The sequence below is a fragment of the Cibotium barometz genome, chromosome 29, assembly GCF_041138505.1.
Source record: "Cibotium barometz isolate CiBa-2024 chromosome 29, ASM4113850v1, whole genome shotgun sequence".
NCBI lineage: Eukaryota > Viridiplantae > Streptophyta > Polypodiopsida > Cyatheales > Cibotiaceae > Cibotium > Cibotium barometz.
Genome location: NC_141074.1, coordinates 4,067,961 through 4,081,084, shown reverse-complemented (window position 1 = coordinate 4,081,084; position 13,124 = coordinate 4,067,961). Strand labels below are relative to the sequence as shown.

General features: G+C 40.9%; 1 pseudogene; it reads right to left on the bottom strand.

The window, feature by feature from the left end:
* Positions 1-1,622: 1,622 nt before the first annotated feature.
* On the bottom strand, positions 1,623-2,276 carry LOC147621748 (pentatricopeptide repeat-containing protein At2g03880, mitochondrial pseudogene; annotated as a pseudogene).
* Positions 2,277-13,124: the final 10,848 nt, after the last annotated feature.

Sequence of the window (13,124 nt, the reverse complement as noted above, 5' to 3'; positions counted from 1 at the left end):
ATGTGTCATAAGCCTCTAACCAGTCGTATGTGTTGCCATATACATAGGCAGTGATGTGTGTGAACACACTTAGGACCGCCGGGGCACTTTTTCCCTCTTTAGGAGGTTTTTTCCCCCGGCTTGTATATACGCCCATCCTTCTAGGGCTAACTTATCTTTTGTACATTGACACAATCTAATACACTTTGTGTTGTGTGCATTCTCGCTTCTTCTTCTCCAAGCTTTGTGTGCTTTCCTGCAACCCCAATTCCAACAATTGGTATCAGAGCACGCATCGGCTCCCAAGGCTACGCAGCCAGCACCCTCCGACTCATGTTCTTCGATTGAGGTGAGCTTTCATGAGCGCTTGCAGGTCCCTATACTCTACAATAACCCCGTAAGGCTAAGCGTTCTCAGAATTTGCATCTGACGTCGTTTCGGGCTCCGTTTTTGCATTTCAAGTTCTGCACAGGTGTTTTCGTCATTTTCTGCAAAAATTTTGACAGTGCAGTTTTCTGTAAAACAGGCATACGTGTTCTATTGTAGACCGTGCTACATAGCACAAGTTGTCTTCTGTTCAGTATTTGCTTCATTACAGGTAGCTTTTGCATCAGTTTCAGTCAGTGGCCATGGCTGATAACAGCAATGATGTATTTCGCATGTTGTCTGCTGAAGACAAACTGGATGGAGACAGCAACTACCCACTTTGGGCATACATGATGCAACATGTTTTGGTTACAAAAGGAGTGTGGAACATTGTGCAGGGTATGGATGTACGTCCAGGTTCTGTGGATGTAGGATCTGTTGAGGATGTTGCAGGTTCTAGCAGCTCTACTGTTGTTGCTGTTTTACCCACTGCTGAACAAGCTCATTGGGATGGTAAAGATGCATAGGCTCATGCCTTGATTGCACTTTCTATCAAACGTAACATCACCCCACATATTCGTTCAGCTAAAATAGCAAAACAGGCTTGGGATATTCTAGCTGGTTTGTATGCAGGTCGTAACGAGGTAAAAATCGCTTACCTGCGTAAAGAGCTAGAATTGAAGATTATGCAAGAGGATGATGACATGAATGTTTTTCTTGCTGAGATTAAAGATCTCAAAGAATAGTTGATTTCTACAAGTGAGATTATTCCTGATCATTCTCTTGTGCAGACTGTTCTTGATGCTTTACCTGAGACATATCAGACTTTTGCTTCCACGTGGAGACTTCTTAATGAGGACAAACCTGATGCTGTCAAGTATGATACTTTAGTCAACAAGCTCTTGCAAGAAGCGCAGTCCAGGCAAAACAGGGCCAGGCAGCGTTGTCGTGACGTGGGCGGTGTCACTGGGAAAGTGCGGGACTTCTTGCTGTGAGAGTAGCTTTCAAATCCCAGCAAAGAAACACAACATATAACTCTTCAAGGAGAACCACCAGCAGAAGCTTTTCAATTTAGACAGATGGGTACAAGCTTACCAGGTCATCAACACATGGCCTCATCAATGCAATCATGTAGTATATTATTTTGGAAAAGGTTTTGATGGGTATGTAAGGCGATATGCAAAAACCTCCTCCCTTGATGTGTGTCACATGATTTCATATATGTGTGAAGAAAAAGAAGGGCAAGTGCCAAGGAGGCAAGGGTGGCAAATGTACCATTAGTCGTGCTGTCTTCTTTTATACTGCCCCACTATGTACTTCCTTTCAGGCTTAAACAGCTTTGCTGCACAATTGCCTCTGCACACTGCGCTATAGATATTTGATAGTGTCACATATGGTGAGGCCTTCTCCGGAGCCAGCTCATACACATTCTCTGCAGCACGTTCACCTCTTGGTACATCAAACTGGTCCTTGCATGCCCCAAGCAGAGTTGTCCAAGTTATTGAAGTGGGAGTATAAGGCATTTCATTAATAAGAGTCTCTGCTTCTTCAATCAGTCCCGCTCTCCCTAGGAGATCAATCATGCAATTGTAATGATCCACCACCGGTGTGATGCCGTAAGTTGTCTTCATGGATCTGAACCACTGGCGACCCTCATCCACCAAGCCAGAATGGCTACATGCATTAAGTATACTAACGAAGGTGATTTCATTAGGTACCACTCCTTTCTGCCTCATCTGGTCCAAAAGTCTCTGGGCATCCTTGGCATGCCCGTGCTGAGCATGTGCTGCAACAATGACTGTCCATGCAACTGCATCCCGCTGGGGTATATTCTTGAATACTCTACGAGCATCCTCCAACATACCACACTTGCCATTCATGTTCAAAAGAGCTGTTCCCACAACAAGGTCTGACTCAAATGCATTGACCATAACGTGGTTATGCATGCGCCTGCCTTCCCCTTCCACCGATGCCCTGTACTGCTTCAAATCACCATGAGCTTCTTTTCAAAGACTCTAACTGGTTGCAGCCATTAACTGGCACATAGTTTATTCACGTATTACAAATGAGCATTCCATGTGTACATATAATGCCATCATATATGGCTTTCCTGAACAACGAGTAGAGCTTTAATCTCCATGTTCATACACTCAATTCTACAGCATTCTGCATTGGCATTCCTTTTATCCTTCTGATGTTTTGGGCTTTCTCTATGTCGAACCATTCATTCAGATTATCATTGCATACATTTAGCCCTGTTTTTCAAAGAGTTTCTTTCAGATATTCCGACAATTAGAGTACAAAGAAGTGTCCACCTTTCCAGCATTCATAAGTTCTTGAGCATTCTAACTGTTTTGCAACTTGTAGGGAAGACCTCAAGTCAATACAAGCTCCTCACCTTCCTCAGCTATCAAAAAGGTCGAGTGTCGTAAGCCCTTGAGACAAAGGGTTAGCTTCAAGTCACTACAAGCTCCTCTCTATCCTTGGTTATTGGAATAGATGAGTGTCATAGGCCCTTGAAGTGGCAGGAATGGATCAAGTCATTGCAAGCTCCTCTCCTTCCTCAGCTGTCGAGAAGGATGAGTGTCACAAGCCCTTGTTGCCCATTCTACAGTCCTAAGAGAGAACTACAAGTCTATACAAGCTCCTTGTTACCCCCTTCTCTTGAGGTGAACAAGTGTCATAAGCCCTTGTAATCCTTCTTCTTCCCTAATCCACCTGGGTCAAATGGTACCAACAAATCATACAGGCTCTGCTGCCTGTACCCTTAAGGAATACCCTCTAGATCATAGGCCATCAAGGTTTTCTGCCTCATACATATGCTGAAATCATCACATACATAGTTCACGGGGATTTCACCACACTGTCACCCCAGCAATTTCACGTCGGGTTCACCAAAGATGTCTTGACGTGGGCGGTGTCGCTGGGAAAGTGCGGGACTTCTTGCTGTGAGAGTAGCTTTCAAATCCCAGCAAAGAAACACAACATATAACTCTTCAAGGAGAACCACCAGCAGAAGCTTTTCAATTTAGACAGATGGGTACAAGCTTACCAGGTCATCAACACATGGCCTCATCAATGCAATCATGTAGTATATTATTTTGGAAAAGAGTTTTGTGAAGACCAGAGACAAGTAGTGCACATAAGTCACCAAAACACAACACCTATGGTATTTTAGCCTCTATGAGCCTCCCAGTAGCTCTGCATCAGCCTGTCACTTCTTATGCGTTTCCATCAACATCATAATCATCAACATAGCCATGGAATGCATCAAGGTCCACAACCCACAAAGGCATCAATAAAGTTTTGATAAAAACCATTCGTAGCCAAAAACTTGACCATAGTAGCCCACTATACTGACCAACAGCCCGTCAATATGCCCACATGAGTTCAACATCAAAGGGAGAGCCTTAACACCAAGCCCTCAAGTCAAAACACAGGCACCATCTGGGAACCATTGAACATCCTTAATAGCAGCAGTATGAGAAGAGAACGAGCGAGCAGCACCATGCCCAGTCCCTTCAATCCATGTGTTCCAAACATGAGCAACACAATCCATCCTAGAAGATGCTAGAAGCGAGCCGTGAGTGGGAGACCAGCGTACTGCAGTGACAGCTTTTCTGTGAGCTTTTAACTGTACAAAGAGGCCCTTGGGCAGCTGGCTGCGATAACCTACACCTGTCTTCTGCTGCACACTCCATGGCACCTCTGTATTGATCACACTCTCGACAACGTGAGGGAGTTGAAACGATTGCTGGGTAGAATTTGCCACAGGAGATAAGCTTGCGGCTGCAGCCCTCTCTCGTTTTTACACGTATCGGCCGACTATAGTCGGTTTAGGGCTCCTGGGGAGAACTGTTGTGGGTTGTACTGAATTGCGAGAGCGAACGAGGCCACCAGGAGGTTCTGCGGGGCCGATGAAAATGCCGGTGCTGGTTTCAGAAGAAGAAGAAGAAGAAGAAGAAGCAGGCCGAGGAGGCGGAGGGCATGCTGAGTTTTTGTATTCTCCTGTATTCCTCTTGTGCTTGTGGGACGTTTCCTCCTCCTCGTCGTCGCTCTGTGAGACGTATGCTGACACCAACGCGTCCCCTCCCACCTTGTGGCTGCTCCCTGCTGGAGAAGCTTTCCCCCCCCACTACACGACGGTCTTCTCTCTCACACAGCCCACTCTTCTGCAGAGAATGACGAGGCTCCCCCCCATTAAAAACAACTCGCGGTCCACCACCTTATCTGCACACTGCCGACTCCATAATTCTCCATGCTTCTAGACTTTTAGCTGGCGGCTACGTTGGCATCCACACTAGTGGCCATGTGGCTACTACTTTATTGGCCATATTAATCATTACTATATTTTTATTTTCTTCCTCTCCTAATGGATGGCTGCCCGCCCTTCCATACCAATTCACACCAATTCTAAATACTACCTTGGTCCCATAATCTTTTATGCTCATGCACCTCTACCAACTTCAATTGCAACCTCGAGTGCCCGCTTATCCTTGGAGACGCATACATATTAACTGCTCTAACACATGCCACTGTATCTGAGTGGATACCTTCCATATCTGTCCTTGCTGCTCAGGGTCCAGATTCTACATAAGTTGTTTCGTGAACATGCTTTCACTGCATAGACGTGCCACAGCACGACAGCGTGCAATTGATCAAGCATTTATTGCTACCCAGCAGCAGAGAAGAAGTGGTAAGGTAGCCCCTTCCACTTTTGCTTCTCCTATTAGTAGGTCTGCAACTTCTTCTCCTTCCACAGGTAGCAACAATAAGTTTGAGAAGGTTCTTGATAAAGGCAAGAAAAAGACTAGGTGTAACTATTGTAAGGCAAATGATCATGTCATTAAGAATTGCCCTAAGCTAAAGTCTAAAGAGGCAAAGAAGAAAGAGTCAAATGTAGCCACAATAGCGGATGCTTCTACAAATGCAGATTCTGCAAATGTTGTGCAGGATACAGAATGGGCGTTTAATGTGTATTGCCAGTATGACCCATCTGTACATGATGCATGTTTGGGAGTTTCTGTTGACTCTAATGTATGGTATTTTGACAATGGTGCTACAAAGCACATTACCTCGCATCGTGATATGTTCACTTGTCTTGAGGCTGTCTCTAATGGGAATACTATCACATGTGCCAATAATGCTTCTTACCCAGTGAAGGGCGTATTATGCTTACTGTTGCAAACGGCAGCGCTTTCACACTTTCAGATGCTTTGTATGTGCCAGGGATAAAGAAGAATCTATTGTCTGTCTCTTTGCTTACTAGACTTGGATTTGTAGTCAAATTTGTGGATGACAGATGTACTGTTCATGATTTGACTTCTAGTGATACGATTATTGCATCTGGCACCTTGTTTTGTGGGCTGTATAGAATTCTTATGACAAGTGTGCGGAAGATTCAGCAAATGCAGTTTCTGATGAAAAGGCAGTTTCAGATGCAAAACTATGGCATGCTCATTTTGGTCATCTGAACTTTGCTAGTTTGTTGCGTTTGAAGAAATTTGATATGGTTGCTTCATTGCCCCCTCTTGAGGCACCATTGAAACATGTTTGTGAAGGTTGTATTTTGGGCAAAATGCAGCATTCTGCGTTTCCAAAGGATGGTTCTATGCGGGCCACTTGCAAATTGCAACTTGTACATAGTGATGTATGTGGGCCTATGCAAACTCTGTCATTTGGTAAACACTTGTACTTTGTGACTTTCATTGATGATTACTCAAGGCATGCATGGGTATATTCACTGAAAGCAAAGTCCGAAGTGTTTTTGTGCTTCAAACAGTTTTTGCTTATGGTTGAAAATGTATCCAATTGTAATGTGGGCACCCTCCGTTCTGATCGGGGGGGAGTACATGTCTAAAGAGTTTGATGCATTTCTGGCTAGTCGTGGGATAAAACACCAATGTACAGTGCCGTATACCCCTCAGCAAAATGGTGTTGCTGAGAGAAAAAACAGGTCACTTATGGAGATGGCACGATGTATGGTCAAGAGCCAAGCTTTGCCACATGCCTTTTGGCTTGAGGCTATCATGTGTGCTGCATATGTACTCAACAGGTGTCCCACTAAGGCCTTGCAGTCTATTACTCCATACGAAGCTTGGCATGGCAGGAAGCCTTCTATTGGTCACTTGCTCGGGGGGGTCACTATATGTAAATCCTCTATATCACGTGCGTTCAAGGCCTATTTAAAAAGTCCCTTATCTGTGAATTTTTTAGTGAATATAATGTATCCTTTCCTATTCAAATCTGTAATTTTTTTTAAAAATACAATAAATAAATCCCCTCTATAAATATATTTCTGTAAGTTTTAAATATTTAAAATGTCCTTCTGTTGAACCCACGTGATACTTACATATTTATACGAGTGACCCCCCCGAGGTCACTTGCGTGTCTTTGGTTGCTTGGCCTATGCTTTAGTGCCTGTGCAACAAAGGAGAAAATTGGATGATAAGGCTGTCAAATGCATTTTTGTTGGTTACAGTGATGAGAGCAAGGGTTATAGATTGTATCATCCACAGTCAAAGCGTATCTTGATTAGTCGAGATGTTTTTGTGGAAGATGTTGTGCAGCCTTTGTTATCATGTACCAAAGAGACAGGTGTGAGCTCACGGGATGTATTTGATACGCTGTTGCCTCTATTTACAAGTGGAAATTCAAATGTAAGATCCATTGATGCAAATATTCAGCCTATGCAGATTTCAAACGACATCATAGATCAGCCTATTTCTGATACAGATTTACAGGATGTAATTCATGAGGATAGGACTGAAATTGAGCAGGCTAGAGGTATGCCTAAATGGCTGGTGCAAACCTTGCGTGATAGTAAGATTGATGCACCTATGACTAGTCGTACTCGTTTAGGTTTTTAGCATGCCTCTTATACATCAGATTGTTATGCTTTGGCTGTGTCTAGTATGTGTGAAGAGGAAGAACCTCTTTCATTGGATGAGGCACAAAATTCAGAAAATTGGTTGGCTACAATGCAAAGTGAATATGATGCTATAATGAAGAATGGTACATGGTCTTTGTGTGATTTGCCTTCTACTGGTAAAAAGGCCACTGGATGTAAGTGGGTTTTTAAGTTGAAACGAAAGCCAGATGGCAGTGTTGATCGCTATAAGGCTAGACTTGTTGCAAAGGGTTATGCTCAAGAAAAGGGCATTGATTTTGATGAGACCTTTGCTCCCACTTGTTGTATGACTACCATTCATAGCATTTGTGCATTGGCAGCTCATAATGGTTGGAATCTACATCAGTTGGACATAAAGACTACGTTCTTGAATGGAGATTTGCATGAGGAGGTGTATGTATCGCAGCCTCGTGGTTTTGTTCAAAAAGGGCAGGAAAACAAAGTGTGCAGGTTGAAAAAGGCTTTATATGGTTTAAAGCAAGATCCACGAGCTTGGTATGAAAAGATACATGCATATTTGACTCCACAAGGTTTTCAGAATAGTCCAATAGAAAGCACTTTGTATGCTAAACGTGTGGATGATGTGCATCTAATCATTGCTCTCTTTGTCGATGACATGCTGCTCACCGGACCAAATGAAAGTCATATTGCTGATTTTAAGGCTGATTTGAATGCCTCTTTTGAGATGTCAGATTTGGGGCGTTTGCATCATTATTTGGGGATACAATTTAAGCAGTGTGATGGAGGTATTGCTTTGTGTCAGATAAAGTATATTGAGACATTGTTGCGGAGATTTGGCCTTGAAGACTGCAAGCCTATTGCTACTCCAATGGAGACAGGTTTGAAGTTGAGTCTTCATGATGCTGGAGATCACTTTGATGTCACACTCTATCAGACAGTTGTTGGTTGCCTCATTTATGTATACATTACGAGGCCGGACATTCAGTTTGCAGTCTCACAGGTGAGCAGGTTTATGCATAGCCTAGGGTCTCAGCATTGGAAGGCAGTTAAACGCATCTTTCGCTACTTGAGTGGCACCATACATCTTGGGTTGTTTTATCCCAAGGGGGGATCGTTGCCGCCACATTTACATGCTTTTTCGGACTCAGATTGGGCTGGTTGCTATGACACAAGAGTGTCCACAAGTGGTTTTTGTTTCATGCTCGGTAGCTCATGCATATCTTGGTTGAGCAAGAAGCAACCTACTGTGCCCACTTCTAGTTGTGAAGCTGAGTACAGGACAGCTTTCACAGCTATGGTTGAGTGTGTGTGGCTCAAACGGCTTATGTCTGACTTGGGTGTTGGACAGGAGTCTGCCACCTCTATCTTCACTAACAGTCAGAGCACATTGGCAGTTGCGAGAAACCTAGTTTTTCATACTCGCACAAAGCACATAGAGGTGCATTATCACTATGTCAGGGAGAGACTCTCAGCATGAGAGATCAGCTTGGCCTATGTGCCAACACAGGACAACCTCGCCAATCTTTTCACAAAGGTGCTTCCTCGTGAGAAGTTCGAAGCTTTCCGCAAAGCTTTGGGCTTGCTCCCCTTTGTGGACTGATCTACTTTGGGCATGGCACTCCCCTATACATGAGTGCCAGCTCTCGTTCACACCATCACTCCCAGGGGGGATTTGTTGCCATATACATAGGCAGTGATGTGTGTGAACACACTTAGGACCGCCGGGGCACTTTTTCCCTCTTTAGGAGGTTTTTTCCCCCGGCTTGTATATACGCCCATCCTTCTAGGGCTAACTTATCTTTTGTACATTGACACAATCTAATACACTTTGTGTTATGTGCATTCTTGCTTCTTCTTCTCCAAGCTTTGTGTGCTTTCTTGCAACCCTAATTCCAACAGTATGTTTAGAGCCATCCTTGGAATTACTCACCCACCTCACATACCTCCCATGGCATGACTCTTACATGGAAAATGTATTGTGTACCTCTTTGAATTTATTGATCGCCTAAAAAACAACTATTAAAGGTAAAGAAATTGAATATTTAAGGTAAAGAAATTGCTTGGTTGGCTTGACATTGTCGAGTTAAGTGGCCTTATTCATTCAAACTCATGTTTATTGCACCCTTTGGGTGCCAAGTTTAGTGTGGGATCCCATTGCCCCTTCTGCGCACCGGATTCCTGATTGTTGGCAGCAGAAGTAGCTCCCTCTTGCGCGGGGCAGGGTTTCCCACTCGGGGCCTCGCCCTCGAATGTCTGGGCACAAGACTAAGTTGGTGGTCATTCCAAAAACCGAAACCGGGAAAACTTCCTGTGCCCGAAAAACGGGGACGATTCCACCATTTTGAATTTCTTTAACGAATTTTTCTAACGAGGTCAAGATACTGAACTAACCTTCATCCGAATAAACCAGATAGAAGGGAAACTATTACAGACTTAACTTAAAGGAATCAACACTTTTTTCCTAATTGAATTAGGCACAGCCGTTGATCTATTCATTTGAGAAATCTTCAGGTTATTATTTAACTATTTAAGTTCTAAGCGTATTCCTATTGATCAATTTTATTATTAAAACTCTACTGATTCCAGCCTAACCCCATCCGGCCCATGGGTTAGCCACCGCCCAACTACTGAAATTGGTAGAACCAAACAAGTACTCACCCACCCATAGTTGAATGTCTTTCTTAACTTTTGCTTTAGAATAGAGATACGCACACACTCCTCTTTAAACTTTAGCTTATAAAACAATCCATTGACAAACAATTATTGGTTACAGATGTCATATCTCAAAATTTCCATTCAATCCTTCTTTCTCACAAAATAGTATCACTCTGGACTCTTCGTTGATGAGATCCAGATTACAATAATTTTCTCGCCATCATACATATATATATATCTTCCACAACATATGTATGGGTGTCCTAAGCACCGCAAGCCCGTGCATCAAATGGTCAGAACTTTCCAGGATCCTCCTTAGATGTCCTGGCATTTCACTCAGGGACCGCTTCGTCGGCCCTCACCCATCGTATTGGAAGCACACCATTTTACACCATACTTAGGCTGGGGGCAGGTTTTTGCCACGTGGGCCGTCCTTTGAACGCTCCCCGCCAGCAGTTGCAACCGAACTTCCCTTAGAAAACACATATACCAAATGCTCCCTCCAGCATTCTAGTGTAAGACAGTCCTTTAAGAAAGCAGGATTTCTATGCAAGTTTTCAGTTTTGATTTTCTTTTGAATACAATGAGTATATCTTAATTCCGTATCTCAAGACTTCTAGTTCACAGGTCTGGATTCCAAGCAGAATTTCTCGAATTCTGAATTCTTGATCCTCAGATCAAAATCAAAGGTCGCAACTTAGTTTCAGATTCCGTGGGTGATTTGAGTGTAGATTACTGAACTGGTCACATCCTCTTTTCTTGAAACTGACGAGAAGGAGTTACGTCTTGGTCATAGTCTGATTCAGGGTTTGAGTCTGGAAAGATTCTCCCTGAACTATCTTTCTCGAAGGGTAATATTTCAATTACTACTTTACTGAATTTCATTCATTGAGTATTTTGCTTAACTGAATTCAAAACTAGTCACGAATTCCTATCAGGAATAAATTAATCATTTATCTAAAACTTCGACTTCGATAGTTTTTTTGAATTTTCTCATTACCATCCTAGAGAATATGGAACGATATAATTTTCCTTCACTGAGTATTTACTTATTCATTTTCCAATATTCATGGGATTTAAACATAGGATTAAAGAGAAATTTTATTTTGATATAAAAAATTCTTTTATGCATCTATTTATGCATAAAAATCAATATTGATAAAAGTAACACTTTTATAATAAAAAAATCTTTTATGCATCACTTTTCGCATAAAAATCAATATTGGTGAAAGTAACACTTTTGTAATAAAAAAAATTCTTTTATGCATCATTTTAAGCATAAAAATCAATATTGTTGAAAGTAACACTTTTATAAAAAAAATCTTTTATGCATCTATTTATGCATAAAAATCAATATTGATGAAAGTAACATTTTTATAATAAAAAAATTCTTTTATGCATCATTTTATGCATAAAAATCAATATTGGTGAAAGTACACTTTTAGAATAAAAAAATTCTTTTATACATCTACTTATGCATAGAAATCAATATTGATGAAAGTAACACTTTTATAATAAAAAAAATTATCCAATATACATCTTTCTATGTATAGAACTTAAATCTAATGAAAATCACTCTTTTATAATAAAAATAATAATCAATATGCATCTTTCTATGCATAGAGTTTAAATCTAATGAAAATCACTCTTTTATAATAAAAATAATAATAAATATGCATCTTTCTATGCATAGAGTTTAAATCTAATGAAAATCACTCTTTTATAATTAAAAAAATAATCAATATGCATCTTTCTATGCATAGAGTTTAAATCTAATGAAAATCACTCTTTTATAATAAAAAATAATCAATATGCCTCTTTTTATGCATAGAATTTAAATCCAATAGAAATAACGCTTTTATAATAAAAATATTTCTACTATGCATTTTCTTATGCATAGAATGAAAACACACTTTTAGAATACACAAACGATAGGGATTACTCTTTTTGAATAAAAAAAAAGGTAATACTTATTTCACAAAATTTAAGAAACTTTTGCCATAACCTCCTTTGTATGGCTGACCATTTTTTAATTTTTCTTATTCTTAAATTACTTAAAAAAGCATTCTAAACTAATCAAATTTCACTTTTAAAAGAGAAACAATATGAAAAGTTTAATTCAAACAATTTGATTACTTAGCTAGGATAAAGAAGGGCTGAATTTAAGAATGAGAGAGGGGGAAAGCCTTTCTAGCAAGGCATAGCATCACATTATCATTTTAAAAATTAAAAAAAATAGAAAATCATTAAAAGAATAAGAAAAAGAAGGATTCTTACATGAAATTCTGGGAGCTTTCCTTTGGCTTGATGGTTTGAGACATCTATGCTTGTTTGCAACAAGAGTGGCCACCAGATCTTTTTTAGAAGAGGGAAAGGTCAAAAACTAATGAATTATTAAGAAATTCATAGTTTTTGGCTTTGGGGAGGAGTAGAGTAAGAGTGCATAAAATACTATTAAGCTTCAACAAAGGCCGAGGCTTCTATTTATAGGAAAAAGTGAGCTTCTAACCAAGAAAACTGATTCTAGAATTTTCCAAATAAGTTTGGTCCATTTTTGACTATTTTTGGGTCAGTTTAGCTTATTTTTTGGAACTAGACTTGAATTAGGAGAGAGGAGAGATGAAATATCTCAATTTTCAGGAATTTAAAACACCACCACACATGTGAAATAGGCGCCTCCTTCATGAGGGGGAATCCCTACTCTGAGGTGTCAAAAATTTATTTTTTTAGTATTTCCTTTGGTCCTTAGTCCACTCTTCATGTTATGTGAGAATGTACTCATTTTTGGGGGGGATTTTCTTTATTTCTTCTATTTATCTCCTCCACACATTTGGATGAATTTGATTGGCCCCTCAAAACCTTAATTTAAAATTTTCAAAAAACTGGACTCCTAGGACACTACAAGGGATTGGGCTCATACCCGCGCTCTTAAGCAATCTTGTCCATACAAAGCTTTGAAAGGGCTCATCCTAATACTTCTATGATAAGAAGCATTGTAGGTGAACTCGAATAGGTCAGATAGCTTTGCCACTTCTTGGGTTCCCTCTGCCACAACATGACCGAAATATATCTTCGATTACTTGGTTCACCCTTTCAGTTTGACCATCGGCCTCTCGGGGTGGTAAGCTGTGTGCTGAGATCCAAGAAAGTTCCTACTGCTTCAAAAAATGCAGTCGAGAATTTTGACATGAATTTGGGATCTCGATCGCTTACTATTCTTCTGGGTAGGCCATGCAATCTGGATATTTCTTTG